General features: G+C 42.7%; 1 pseudogene; it reads left to right on the top strand.

Moving 5' to 3' along the window:
• Positions 1–13,683, top strand: part of LOC120561591 — a 58,405-nt pseudogene that overhangs the window by 21,144 nt on the left and 23,578 nt on the right.

Raw genomic sequence — 13,683 nt, 5'->3', positions numbered from 1 at the left:
TCATGATGATGATGTTGACGCCGAAGTGGGGAAACATTGCCCGCCAAAGAGATCCTCTTCTGGGATATCTGGGTGTCGCCGCTTAGTGGTATCCTTACCTTACCTGACTGTCCGCCGGGCTGCCATCATCTGCCACTTGGGTTCCTCCGTCGATAAGCTGGCACAGAACTGCTGGCGGCCAGCGCAGGATGTAGCCGGTCTGTCAATCGGTACACAGGCAGACACCGCTGTTCTTCAAATTCTTCAAACTGCTTGTCGCTGAAGAAAAATAGGGAGCAGATCTCTGGTCTCGCGAGCTGCAGAGCACAAGGCGCCGAAAGAAATCCTCACGACCTGCCTGGACCGCGCTTCGCTAGCGGGATAAACCCAATAGAAACAGCTCTTAGATGGCGGAAGTCTATACCGAATAGAACTGTCCAATCTTTTCTGTTGCACGACTAAAACAACTTTTGAACGTACCTACCAAAGCAAGTTCCTTCCCGGAGGCTATTTTGCAGAGGCTTTGTCATTGAGTCTGGCGCTTAGCGCTGCCCAAGACAATTGTGATTGGTTTAAAGAAATGCCAATAAACCAGAGCACATTTTTCTCCCATCCAGGAATGCTGTGTGGACCAGCCAGACCCTCCTCCACAGAGCTTAGGAGGAAGGTCTGGCAATGCAAGACTACACTAGGGGTAACTGAAATAATAATAAAAAATAGTTTTTGATTGAGCCGACCCTTTAAGGCATTTATATAATGTTTTAACATTTCAACAAATAAAAAGTGCACTTGTAGATCCAATTTCTCATCCCCACACCATCCATGTGTCTAACCCATAGACTGTATAAAATATGAACATAGTCAACAAGACGTCACCCATAAGTTTCTAAAGAGCCAAAAAAAGCTCAAAGTAGGCAGCCCACCTGTCACTCAAAGCAGAATGCCCAATGCAGAACTTTAAGCCTGAATATAGTTTAATGGGGTGAGTTATAAAAAGAATCAGTCCTAAAATGTTAAATTATGCTGTAAAGTTGTGCATTTTAACATGGGGGCTAAGGGGATTGAGAAGAACCAGCCTCAAGTGGCCACTCGATGAACTGCTGTTTTGGGCACTTCCGCGTGGCTTAATTTTTCATCACCGGGAGGTTTCCGCTTGGTGTGACCAGATAAAGGACCTCACTGATTGTAGGAGTTTCATATACATCCATACCATGCAAAAGTTAGGTCTTACTTTCCAACCTTGTTGGGTTCTGTTAAAGATCTTGTCTGTGATGCGTTTCCAGAATTAAAATGTCCGGCTCCCAGCAGAAGGAAACGAGCCGCTACTATAATGGACGTAACAACCAGCTTAGGTAAGAACCACAGCTCTAAACTACCCAATAACCACATCTTTCATTCATCTTCTGTCACAGACTTCAGGCTCTCCACAGTGTTTGGAGTTAGACATGTTTGTGCTTGTCTTTGTAATGCTTTTCAGTTCACCATTTTTCTTTTACTTTATGTCTTCTTCCACTGTCATTCCTCCACAAACCTCTTTCTTCCCAGTGAGTCAATATCAAGACCAACTCCAACGTGAGTGTTGTTTGGATGGCATGAGGAACACCCCCCTCTCATACACCTGTGAGAGGCGAGCGGAGTACATCAGTGATGGTGCAGAGTGTGCCGCAGCCTTCCTGCACTGCTGCAAGGAGATGGAAACCCAGCGAGCTGAGAGGAAGGAGGATAGCCTCATACTGGCTCGCAGTAAGACACAGGGACAAGGGATGGGGGGGAAGCCATGGGTGGTTATTTGGTCATATTGATAGTTAGAAGATAGTCAAAACCGTAACATTTTTAATGACACTTTACTTTAGGTGAGGAGGATGACAGTTACATGGACAGCAATGACATCGTTTCGCACACTCTCCCTGAAAGTTGGCTGTGGTTAGATGTGACTCTGCCTGCTTGTCATCGACAAACACCAAACTGGTGAGTCAACGGAATACAGACACAAACAATACACTGATTCATTATAACACCACTAGGATTTAAACATTTTTTTTTTACACTTTTCTTTGTTTCAGTGTTACCCCACCCTAGAGCCGAAAACTGTTCATTTGCAAGACTCAATAACAACCTGGCAGTTCACTGGCATTAGTCTGTATCAAGAACTCACGGTGAGGAGTCTTGTGCTTTAGTTGTGCTGCTATCCTTAACCCGTGTGTTGTCTTCCATCAACCAACAAGCAACTTTTTTTTTTCTAGGTCAAAATTTTAAATTAAAACTTTTTTGGTCATCGTTTTGGTTGTCTTTTTTCGACACTTTTGTCAATTTTCCCCCATGTTTTTGGCACTTTTTCAGCGTTTTTTATCATTTTCTTTTTTCAAATGCCATAAAATTTAATACAACACCCAAATTCAATGAAAGTAGTGGACTGATAATTTACAAAACTAGTTGTATGGAACCATCCGCGTTGTTTTTTGGTTTTTGGTTTGAAACTCAAATTATAGCATCAATATCAATATCGCAGCAAACAAAGATATACAGTATCTCACAAAAGTAAGTACACCCCTCACATTTTAGTAAATATTTCATTATATCTTTTAATGGGACAACGCTGAAGAAATGACACTTTGCTACAATGTAAAGTATTAAGTGTACAGCTTGTATAACAGTGTAAATGTGCTGTCCCCTCAAAATAACTCAACATACAGCCATTCATGTCTAAACCGCGTGCGCTAAAGTCAGTACACCCTATGTTAAATTCCCATAGAGGCAGATTTTTTATTTTTAAAAGCCAGTTATTTCATGGATCCAGGATACTATGCATCCTGATAAAGTTCCCTTGGCCTTTGAGAATTCAAAATAACCCCCCATCATCACATACCTTTCACCATACCTAGAGATTGGCGTGGGGTACTTTCCATAAAATCATCTCTCAATGCAAATCAAACCAGCTATTAGGCTAACCGACGCAAAACCATGCCAATATCTAGGTATGGTGAAGGGTATGTGATGATGTGGGGCGTATTTTAATTCCAAAGGCCAGGAACCCTCAGGATACATAGCTATCCGGATCCATGAAATAACTCTTAAAAATAAAAATCTGCCTCTATGGGAATTTAACATAGGGTGTACTGACTTTAGTTACCAGCGGGTTAGACATGATAATGTGATGGTTCGGGTAATTTCACCCTAGGGTCCTTTGCACCATGACCTCGGGGCCAAACACTCCCCAGAAGCTTTTTCACCTGGGTCGAATATTGGGAGAGTTAGCGTGAGTAGCGTTATCAGCTGAATAGAGCAGAAGCCAGCAGGCAAGTGTTATTTACATAAACTTCTGGTGTACTTACAAACTTTCCAATCCATCGTTTTATGAGAGCATAACCTATTTGTACTACTGTAAGACGTTTGGTATCATTTCGGGCATTATTAGTGGGGTAATGTTAAAGAGACACCGGATCCATTAGCCTCTGCGCTAAGCTATTCCAGCGGCTAACGCTACTCTACGCTAACTCTCCCAATGTTAGACCCAGGTGAAAAAAGCTTCTGGGGGTGTTTGGCTCGAGGTCATGGTGCAAAGGACCCTAGGGTGAAATTACTCCGAACCATCAATTTAATGGCTGTGTTTTGTGTTATTTTGAGGGGACATCACATTTACACTCTTATACAAGCTGTACACTTAATACTTTACATTGCGAGCAAAGTGTAATTTCTTCAGTGTTGTCCCATTAAAAGATATAATGAAATATTTACTAAAATGTGAGGGATGTACTCACTTTTGTGAGATACTGTAGATATAGATATATAATATATATAAAAGATATAGACAGTAGTGAGCCTGAGCTATGAATGATGTCATACTCCCGTTGTGTACTGTAATCCAAACTTCTCTGTTCTTTGTTATGATAGCCGGTCCGGTCAGGAGTGCATGTTAGTGCATTTGGCTGTGAAAAAACACAAATCTTTTTTTTTATCCCTCTCATTTTATAGGAATCTGTGTTGGGGGGCCGTTAGAGGTCATTGTCCGGAAGGAGTTCTTCATTGATCTCAGGCTGCCGTACTCTGCTGTCCGTGGAGAGCAGCTGGAAATTAAGGCAATCCTCCACAACTACAGCCCGTTCCTATCACCGTAAGTCAGTGTTACTCTGCTCTGGTGTCTCAGGTCAGAACCAATGAGACTATGATATTTTATTAGGGGTAGGGTTGGGTGTTTGTTTGGTTTTTTCTGAAACGGGTGCTAAAACAATACTTTTAAAATGGTGCCTGAACCTAAATATATATATATAATATATTCATAATGCATATAATATAAAATATAAAAAGCAGCACAAAACGACACTTGGCGACATTAAAGAACTTTGTTAGAAATCACCACACACACAGGCTTGAAATACACACACACATGCTCGGACCTATTCATGCACAAATGGAGAGATGTCAGAGTGAGTCAGAGAGTGGGGCTGCCAGTGCTGGACCGCCCTGAGCGGTTGGGGGTACGTGGTCTTGCTCAAGAGCACCTGGCAGTGCCCAGGAGGTGAACGCATGCTCTCCAGCTACCAATCCACACTCACACTACACACTACATACAGTGGCCTTGCGAAAGTATTGCGGCCCCCTTGAACTTTTTGACCTTTTGCCACATTTCAGGCCTCAAACATAAAGATATAAAACTGTAATTTTTTGTGAAGAATCAACAACAAAGTGGGACACAATCATGAAGTGGAATGAAATTTATTGGATATTTCAAACCTTTTAAACAAATAAAAACTGAAATATTGGGCGTGCAAAATTATTCAGCCCCTTAAGTTAATACTTTGTAGCGCCACCTTTTGCTGCGATTACAGCTGTAAGTGCGCGGGGTATGTCTCTATCAGTTTTGCACATCGAGAAACGACATTTTTGCCCATTCCTCCTTGCAAAACAGCTCGAGCTCAGTGAGGTTGGATGGAGACGTTTGAAGAACAGCAGTTTTCAGTTCTTTCCACAGATTCTCGATTGGATTCAGGTCTGGACTTTGACTTGGCCATTCTAACACCTGGATATGTTTATTTGTGAACCATTCCATTGTAGATTTTGCTTTTATGTTTTGGATCATTGTCTTGTTGGAAGACAAATCTCCGTCCCAGTCTCAGGTCTTTTGCAGACTCCATCAGGTTTTCTTCCAGAATGGTCCTGTATTTGGCTCCATCCATCTTCCCATCAATTTTAACCATCTTCCCTGTCCCTGAAGAAAAAGCAGGCCCAAACCATGATGCTGCCACCACCATGTTTGACAGTGGGGATGGTGTGTTCAGGAGTGATGAGCTGTGTTGCTTTTCCCAAACAGCGTTTTGCATTGTTGCCAAAAAGTTCGATTTTGGTTTCATCTGACCACAGCACCTTCTTCCACATGTTTGGTGTGTCTCCCAGGTGGCTTTTGGCAAACTTTAAACGTAAACATTTTTATGGATATCGTTAAGAAATGGCTTTCTTCTTGCCACTCTTCCATAAAGGCCAGATTTGTGCAGTATACGACTGATTGTTGTCCTATGGACAGAGTCTCCCACCTCAGCTGTAGATCTCTGCAGTTCATCTAGAGTGATCATGGGCCTCTTGGCTGCATCTCTGATCAGTCTTCTCATTGTATGAGCTGAAAGTTTAGAGGGACCCGCGGGTCTTCATAGATTTGTAGTGGTCTGATACTCCTTCCATTTAAATATTATCGCTTGCACAGTGCTCCTTGGGATGTTTAAAGCTTGGGAAATCTTTTTGTATCCAAATACGGCTTTAAACTTCTCCACAACAGTATCTCGGACCTGCCTGGTGTGTTCCTTGTTCTTCATGATGCTCTCTGCGCTTTACCGGACCTCTGAGACTATCACAGAGCAGGTGCATTTATCACGGAGACTTGATTACACACAGCTGGATTCTATTTATCATCATTAGTCATTTAGGGTCAACATTGGATCATTCAGAGATCCTCACTGAACTTCTGGAGAGAGTTTGCTGCACTGAAAGTAAAGGGGCTGAATAATTTTGCACGCCCACTTTTTTTCAGTTTTATTTGTTAAAAAAGTTTGAAATAGCCAATGAATTTCGTTCCACTTCATAATTGGGACCCACTTGTTGTTGATTCTTCACACAAAAAATTACAGTTTTATATCTTTATGTTTGAGGCCTGAAATGTGGCAAAAGGTCGAAACGTTCAAGGGGGCGAATACTTTCGCAAGGCACTGTATATTGTATAAAATGAAGTTGCTTAATAAACTGGGCCCTATGATAACGTGTAGAGGGGCCCTTAAGCCTTTATACATACCTGTTTTGCATAGAATACTAAGCTATTTAAAATAGTCTAATAAGTGTTGGCATGATTTAATAAAACCTGTTTTAATATTAAACATGTGGCACAATTGATCCTTAGGATTAACTCTTTTGTGGATGACCTTAGTGGCTACCTCACCTAAAAGGGCCAGTAAGCATTGGGGATTTATAATTGCTAATATTATGCTGGATCCATGTTAAGACTTTTTACTTTTGAAAAAACTTACAATAATTTGGAGGCCCCCATGCATCGACTCTGAGGACCCTCGGACCCTCCTTGAAGATCCCTGCTCTACAGGGACATACATATCAGTCTTTACACTGCTTAACATAAGCTGTCAGCATTTTAACCATTGTGTTTAATCCAGCTACTAGCTAATGGTAACGTAGCATCCCGAGCAGCGATGCTTCTGAAGAAAAAAAGTCAGGCACTGAAATTGTCGTTCTTATTCGGTCCCCTTACTACCGTTTATGTTGGAACCAGAGCCCTATTGGCACTGCGTTTAGGTACCAACCCTAATGAGGAGTTTGCAATAAAGGGCAAAAACAACAGGCAATATTTACAGACAGTGTGTGTGTGTGTGTGTGTGTGTGTGTGTGTGTGGTTTTGTGTGTGTGTGTGTGTGTGTGTGTGTGTGTGTGTGTGTGTGTGTGTGTGTGTGTGTGTGTGTGTGTGTGTAGGATGTAGGATACAGTATTAAAAGTAGTTATATCATGTAATCATGCACAAACTGAATATTACTTGACTTTACTTTGACATTATTGGGACCATCTCTGAGGAAAGCTAGGTGAGATTTTTGCTACAGCAAGGGGAAGACAGTGATGATTTTAACATGCTTTTCATTTCTTTGGCAAAAAAGTAGAATGTGTATTGCCATCTACAGGAACTTATGTGCCTTTTCAGCAAACCGAGATTGAAATATTACAGAATATCATTGCGTTTATCAAACTGACAACTTCAGTGTAGCTGAAAATTGTATCCTTTAAAAGAAAAAAGGGTAACTCTTAAAGCGCTGTTAGTGTATTGTGTTTGTGTGTGTGTGTGTGTGTGTGTGTGTGTGTGTGTGTGTGTGTGTGTGTGTGCGCATCAGTCACGGGGAACGGAGCTGCAGAGAGCCGACAGGATTGAAACAGCAGCGCTGACTTTGAAAAATGAAAAATCGTCACAGTGTACATTGATGTTAAAATGGATACAGGCTGGAAGGACAATCTGAGATGTTTTGCACGTTCTTTCGCTGCTCGCATTTTCTTGGTAACTTGTTCGCCACCTCTTCTTACTGCAGCGCGAAAGGAACACACTATCTAAAGGTCCTATCCTACGGGCTCCTGGCCGGGCACGAGGCTACATTCCACATGACGTCCGAACCGTACGACACACACGCACTCGAACCGAGACGCGGACTGGAACGGTTCGGATGTTTTTCATACACTATATCATCCCTACTTTCTACAATGGGAGGATTGTTCTGCATTGAATAGTTTTACTTTTAATACTTTAAGTACATTTTCCTGATGATACTTACATACTTTTTACTTGCACTACACATACTTCCATGTTTTTTCCGCCATCTTTGTCTCATTTTCAGAGGTTCGTGTGGATCTGACTGAAGAGGAGCATGTGTGCAGTTCAGCCTCTAAACGTAAAAGGTATCGCCAGGAGGTCAAGATGGGGGCCAAAACTACACGAGCTGTACCCTTCATCATTATTCCCATGAAAGAAGGAAAGCGTAACATTGAGATCAAAGCAGCTGTTAAAGATTCTGGGCTCAATGATGGAATCATAAAGAAGCTGCTGGTGGTGGTAAGTAGGGTTGGGTATGGTTTGGTTTTTTTTTTAAAGGTGCTAAACGAACGATACTTTTAAAACGGTGCCGGTGTCTAAACGGGTGCCTGAACCGATACTTTTAAGAAAGTAAAAAAGAAAAGAAAAAAAAGTTTATTAAAAAGAGTGTTTATTGCTAAGGCCATATGGTCAAAATTAGTGTAGGTTTAAAAAACGTGATCGTTGACCAATTCTGGCCTGGCCAAAGAGGCCAAAACCCTATCTGACTTGGATGAAGTCCAGATCCTCTCAGCTCTGCTGTCCCGTCCCCGATTCGGCCCCTCTCCACGATGTCACACCCTGTATGGAATGTTACCTTGACTTTCTCCTCCCCAGTCCAAAACAGACAGTTCTTTTGTGATATTTTATGGTTGCATTCCATTTATCAAAATGTGTACACGGGTACAAAAATGTTTTACAATGTTCATATTACTGGGGCACCTGTGTATTTCTCTATCTCTCGCAGGCTTAGGAGTGTTGAAAACCAAGGACATTCCACAACATGCACACACTTCCCACTTCCTGATTTTACATTCTGTGTTAAAATTATCTTTCCAATGTCCTGATACTCCCTTCCAAATGTTACCGAGCCAGATGGCTTCTCATAAGATCAGGGAGGGCAGGGGACAATGGGTCAGTCTTAGACCTTCTTCACACATTTATTGACAAAATATATCCTACACTAGTTTCAAGTGAATGCACAGTCTGTGTTGTTTTTCCAACAGTGGCAGCTGCAGACTGCTTAACGTCCGGTGTTGGACCCTCTACAATGAATGCAGTCACACTTTACACCATTTAGTTATCAGCATTTTAACTGTGTTTAATCCAGCTGCTAGCTAGCGGTAGGCTAACATTACCTGCTGTCAAGTGTATTATGTTAACTAGCCTCATGTGCAGCCATGCTTCTGTCACCTCTAACGTCTGTTTCAAAGCATCAGCTTTGCATCAGCAGCAGGAAGGCATATCAGTGGCACGGAATGAGGCACCGAAATCTGCCGTTGCTATCCGGTCCGGTAGATACTGGTCGTTAAGGCACCGGTGCCGTATTAGTACTGGGTCTCGGTACCTAACACTCGTGGTAACAAAAGAACAGCGATCTCCCATGTTAAAGTCAGTGTAGGAAATAGAGGTGTCAGAAAAAATCAATACACTTGAGTATCGCGTGATATTTTTGCAACATAATATAGATTGCTCCAAAATAGTTGTAATTTCTAATGTTTGTCCTCACTGTTGTTTTTCCAGCCTAGAAGTTACTGGTTAAATTTCCTCAGATTATAAATCTAGACCCCACTACTAAAGGTGTAGGTGAGTTTACCCATTAAATAGCCACATTATGTAGTAGTTATGTAATATTATATTTTCACCATTTGCTACCCGATCTCCCAACTTGCCCACTGTTTTCTCCCTTTAGGTGGTAAACAAGAAGAAACTCTCAACAGTGGAATTCCTGAAAAATATTTGGTCGAAACGCACCTACTAGCACCCAGATCTCAGTGACAGGTCAGATATGATGTCATATTTCGGCATGTTATGGCATACAGTACCTGTACAATGAACTCTACGTAGGTACTAATTGGTACTGTATTGTTCTTAATGTTGTTATTAGTGTATGCACCTCTACTGGTTGGATTTTAGTTTTGTTTAATTGTTCCTGTTTTGTATGTGTGTGTGTGTGTGTATATGTGTGTGTGTGTGTGTGTGTGTGTATGTGTGTGTGTGTGTGTATGTGTGCGTGTGTATTTGTGTGTGTGTATATGTGTGTATGTGGTGTCTGTGTGTGTGCTGTGTGTATGTGTGTGTGTGTGTGTGTGTGTGTGTGTGTGTGTGTGTGTGTGTGTGTGTGTGTGTGTGTGTGTGTGTGTGTGTGTGTGTGCAAGGGAGAGAACAAGTTTCAGCGGCTGGTGGAGAAGCCATTAATGGGGACTCTATCCGGTACTCTGATCCCGCCAGCCCAGTGGATGTGGAGAGCAAAACATTGCTAGGACGACCCTACCAGTCATTGCAGCCACATATTTGGACAAAACCAACCAGTGGGAAGCTGTGGGCTTTTCAGAAACGACGTGAAGCCCTCCAACACATCAAGACCGGTGGGCTCAAAGATGTATTTATTTGCACAGATACCAGAAATCTCAATAGTTGGTCGAATACCCTCCGTGTGGGATTTTAAAGTTTCTGATTGAAAATTGAAATTTCTTTTATTTGAAATAACCCCTTGAGATGTAACATCTCGTTTTCAACAGGGTCCTTAAAGGCAAATATATACAGTACCTCAAGAAAAACATACATCACAGACATACATACATACTGACAGACAAAGGCTCTCCATCACACCAAAACCACCCATATCCTCCCCATTCCAACCATTAAATATTAGACCAACAGTTAAGGTCATCTATATGAACAATTAAAAAAATCTAATAATAATAATAAATACAAAATATCAAGCATGAGGAAAAACAGTTGCAGCTTGTATGCAAATAATTAATAAGAAACATCTTAAACTAGTGAAAGAGGAGATTGATCTAAAAGACCTAGGTAAACCATTCCAATCAGAAGGGTTTTAAATTTTAAAGGCTTTCCTCCCAATTTCTTTGGTTATATATATATTGATAGATAGATAGATAGATAGATTTTTTTTATTGATCCCAAAAAGAGAAATTCCGGTGTTGCAGCAGCAAAATATCAGACACACATCACACATACAGAATATACATGAAGTAAAAGAATACAATATACATTAAATAATATGGATAATAATAATAATAATAGGTTAGGAACAAATAGTTTAAAATATCTGTAAGTTGGGAATAAAAACTGTACAACTGTTTAAATAGTATTAATAAAGCTGTAGGTAAAACAAACCTATTGTGCAAGTTGCAATTAGTGCAGTTGTGATGTCTAAGAGTCTTATCTGTCACTCAGTGAAGAAGTGTTAAATAGTTTGATTGCCTGTGGTAGGAATGATTTCCTGTTGCGGTCCGTGCGACATCCAAGCTGTCGGAGCCTCTTAGAGAAGGTGCTCCTCTGATGGACCAGTGGGGGTGGAGAGGGTGGTCGGGGTTATCCATGATAGATAACAGTTTATTCAGTGACCTCCTCTCCACTACAGCTTAAAATGTGCCCTGTTTGCAGCCAATAACAGAGCCAGACTTCCTGATCAGTTTGTTCAGTCTGTTGATTTTCCAGTTCAGCCTGTTGTCGATGTTGACACCCAGGTATCTGTACTCCCCAACCATGTCCACATCTCCACCCAGGATGCAAAGGGGCTGCGGAGCCGTTCCCTTCCTCCCTAAAATCAATCACCCGTCTCTCTGGTCTTATCCATGTTCAGCAGCAGGTTCTTACCAGACCACTCCACAAAGTTGTCCACCAGCGCTCTGTACTCCCCCTCCCTGTCCATCCCTTATACACCCAACAACTGCGAGTCATCAGAGAACTTCTGTAGGTGACAGGACACTGAGTTGTACTGGAAGTCTGTGGTGTATAAGGTGAACAGAAAGGGGACAGCACAGTCCCTTGTGGAGCCCCCGTATCACTCACCACCACATCAGAAAGAACACGATCCAGACGGACAAACTGTGGTCTGTCTGTCGGGGTAGTCAGTGATCCAGGAGACTGAGATCTGTCTTCAGGTAGTCAGTGATCCAGGAGACTGTGGACACACCGACACCATCCTCTGCAGCTTCTCACCTATTAGCAGTGGCAGGATGGTGTTGAATAGCACTGGAGAAATCAAAAATGTGATTCTCACAGTGACCGCCATCCAGGTGCAAATGAGCTTCGCTGCAGAAGATAGATGACAGCATCGTCCACTCCCAGACGAGGCTGGTAGGCAAACTGTAGAGGGTCCCAGAAGATCTCACCTGTGGCCTCAAGTAGGCCAAGACCAGTCTCTCCAGCACCTTCATCACATGGGATGTGAGAGCCACTGGACGGTAGTCCTTGAGACCAGATGGAGTGTGACTTCTTGGGGACTGGGACAAGGCAAGGACGTTTTACAGCAGCGGCACCCTCTGCAGGCTCAGGTTGAAGACATACTGGAGAACACCAGACAGCTGACTGGCGGTCTTCAGGACCCGGGGGGCGTGCCATCTGGGGCCGGCAGCCTTGCACTGGTGAAGCCTCTCCAGCTGTCTCCTCACCTGGCCAGGTGTGAATGAAAAGCAGAGGGGATGCATGAAGTGTCTGTGGGGGGAGATGAAATTTGCTGTAGTGGTGGGGGAGTGGGCAGACCACAGTAGGGGTGAGGGGTGGATGGGTGAGAGCAAGGGGGAGGCAGTGAGGGGTGTAGGGGGTTTGTGAGATGGTTGAGGATGCAGGGGATGGCTGTGAGCTAAAACCTGTTAAAGTAACAGTTCAGCTTGTTTGATCTCTCCCGGCTGCCTGGTGTTGGTCTTCTTCTACCCCCACCCGGTGATCTCTTTCATCCCGGTCCACACCTCCCTCATTTTTTTCTGTTGCAGACTGGCCTCCAGTTTCCTCCTGTAAGTGTTTTAACATTCCCCTCAGCTTCTCACGCAGTTTGTGCTGTACTCCCCTCAGCTCCTGTCTGTCCCATGACCTGAAGGCTTTCTTCTTTCAGGTCACTGGAGATCAGAGATGGGAAGTAACGGTACAAATACTTCGTTAACGTAAGTAGATTTTTCGGATATTTCTACTTTACTTTACTATTTATTTTTGTGGCGGCTTTTTACTTTTACTCCTTACATTTTAACACAAATATCTCTACTTTCTACTCCTTACATTTTAAAAAGTGGTGCCGTTACTTTAGTTTTGTACAAGAGGTCGTAATGTCGGAGAATAGCGCGGACACGCGCCTTCAGACCGGAGCGGCGCGGCGCCACACAGAAAAAAGTGAGAAAAAGAAAGAGAGACCGCTGTCCGGAGGATAATCAGTTAGATGGTGTGTGTGCGTCCTTGAGAACTGTAAGTCGTATAACTTATGTTGTCAGTTAATGTAAGCCTGTTGTTGTATTGGTCTATAGTTCCTGCACAGTTAAAGTAGGTTAGCTAGTGATTTAGTTGTTTGTGTTCTTCACCTGTTAGCTAGGTCTCACGTTGCTTGTAAAGTATCAAAAGAGAGAAGTTGTCTCTGTCCGTGTTTTACAGACACACCTGGAAAGTTGGCAAAGTTGGAAACCAGCATCAGCTTTAAATACGGTCCTAATCTAGTCCTCACTAACAAGTTTCAAATAATTTCGCTGGAGTTACCGTTATTATTTTTCACGCCGATCATACCGAATTCAATCTAATTGGATGGGAATATACTGTAGGCTACGTTGCATGTAACGGACCACTACAAGACGACTCGACAGATTCGGCCGCATTCTGCATTCATTGGCGGCAAATAATTGCAGCTTGATGGTGGTAACGCGTAGCACTAGTAGTATGGACGGCGACATGATTGAAAATGAAGAAAACGGAGATCCCAGAGATTAGGCAGACAAGCAGCAAGACATTCCCAATCATCCCTGGCCTTATCTGAGAGAGATGTTTGAGATAGGCTAGGAGGCATCAAGTATGACTCCTGGCCAATGTGCTGTGTAACTCTAAAAGTATGGGGAACTTCTTAATTAATCTATGTTTAGTAATTCATATTG

The sequence above is a fragment of the Perca fluviatilis genome, chromosome 7, assembly GCF_010015445.1.
Source record: "Perca fluviatilis chromosome 7, GENO_Pfluv_1.0, whole genome shotgun sequence".
In the NCBI taxonomy this organism is placed as follows: Eukaryota; Metazoa; Chordata; class Actinopteri; order Perciformes; family Percidae; genus Perca; species Perca fluviatilis.
Note: the sequence above shows the minus strand (reverse complement) of the source record. Positions and strands in the feature narration are given on the sequence as shown.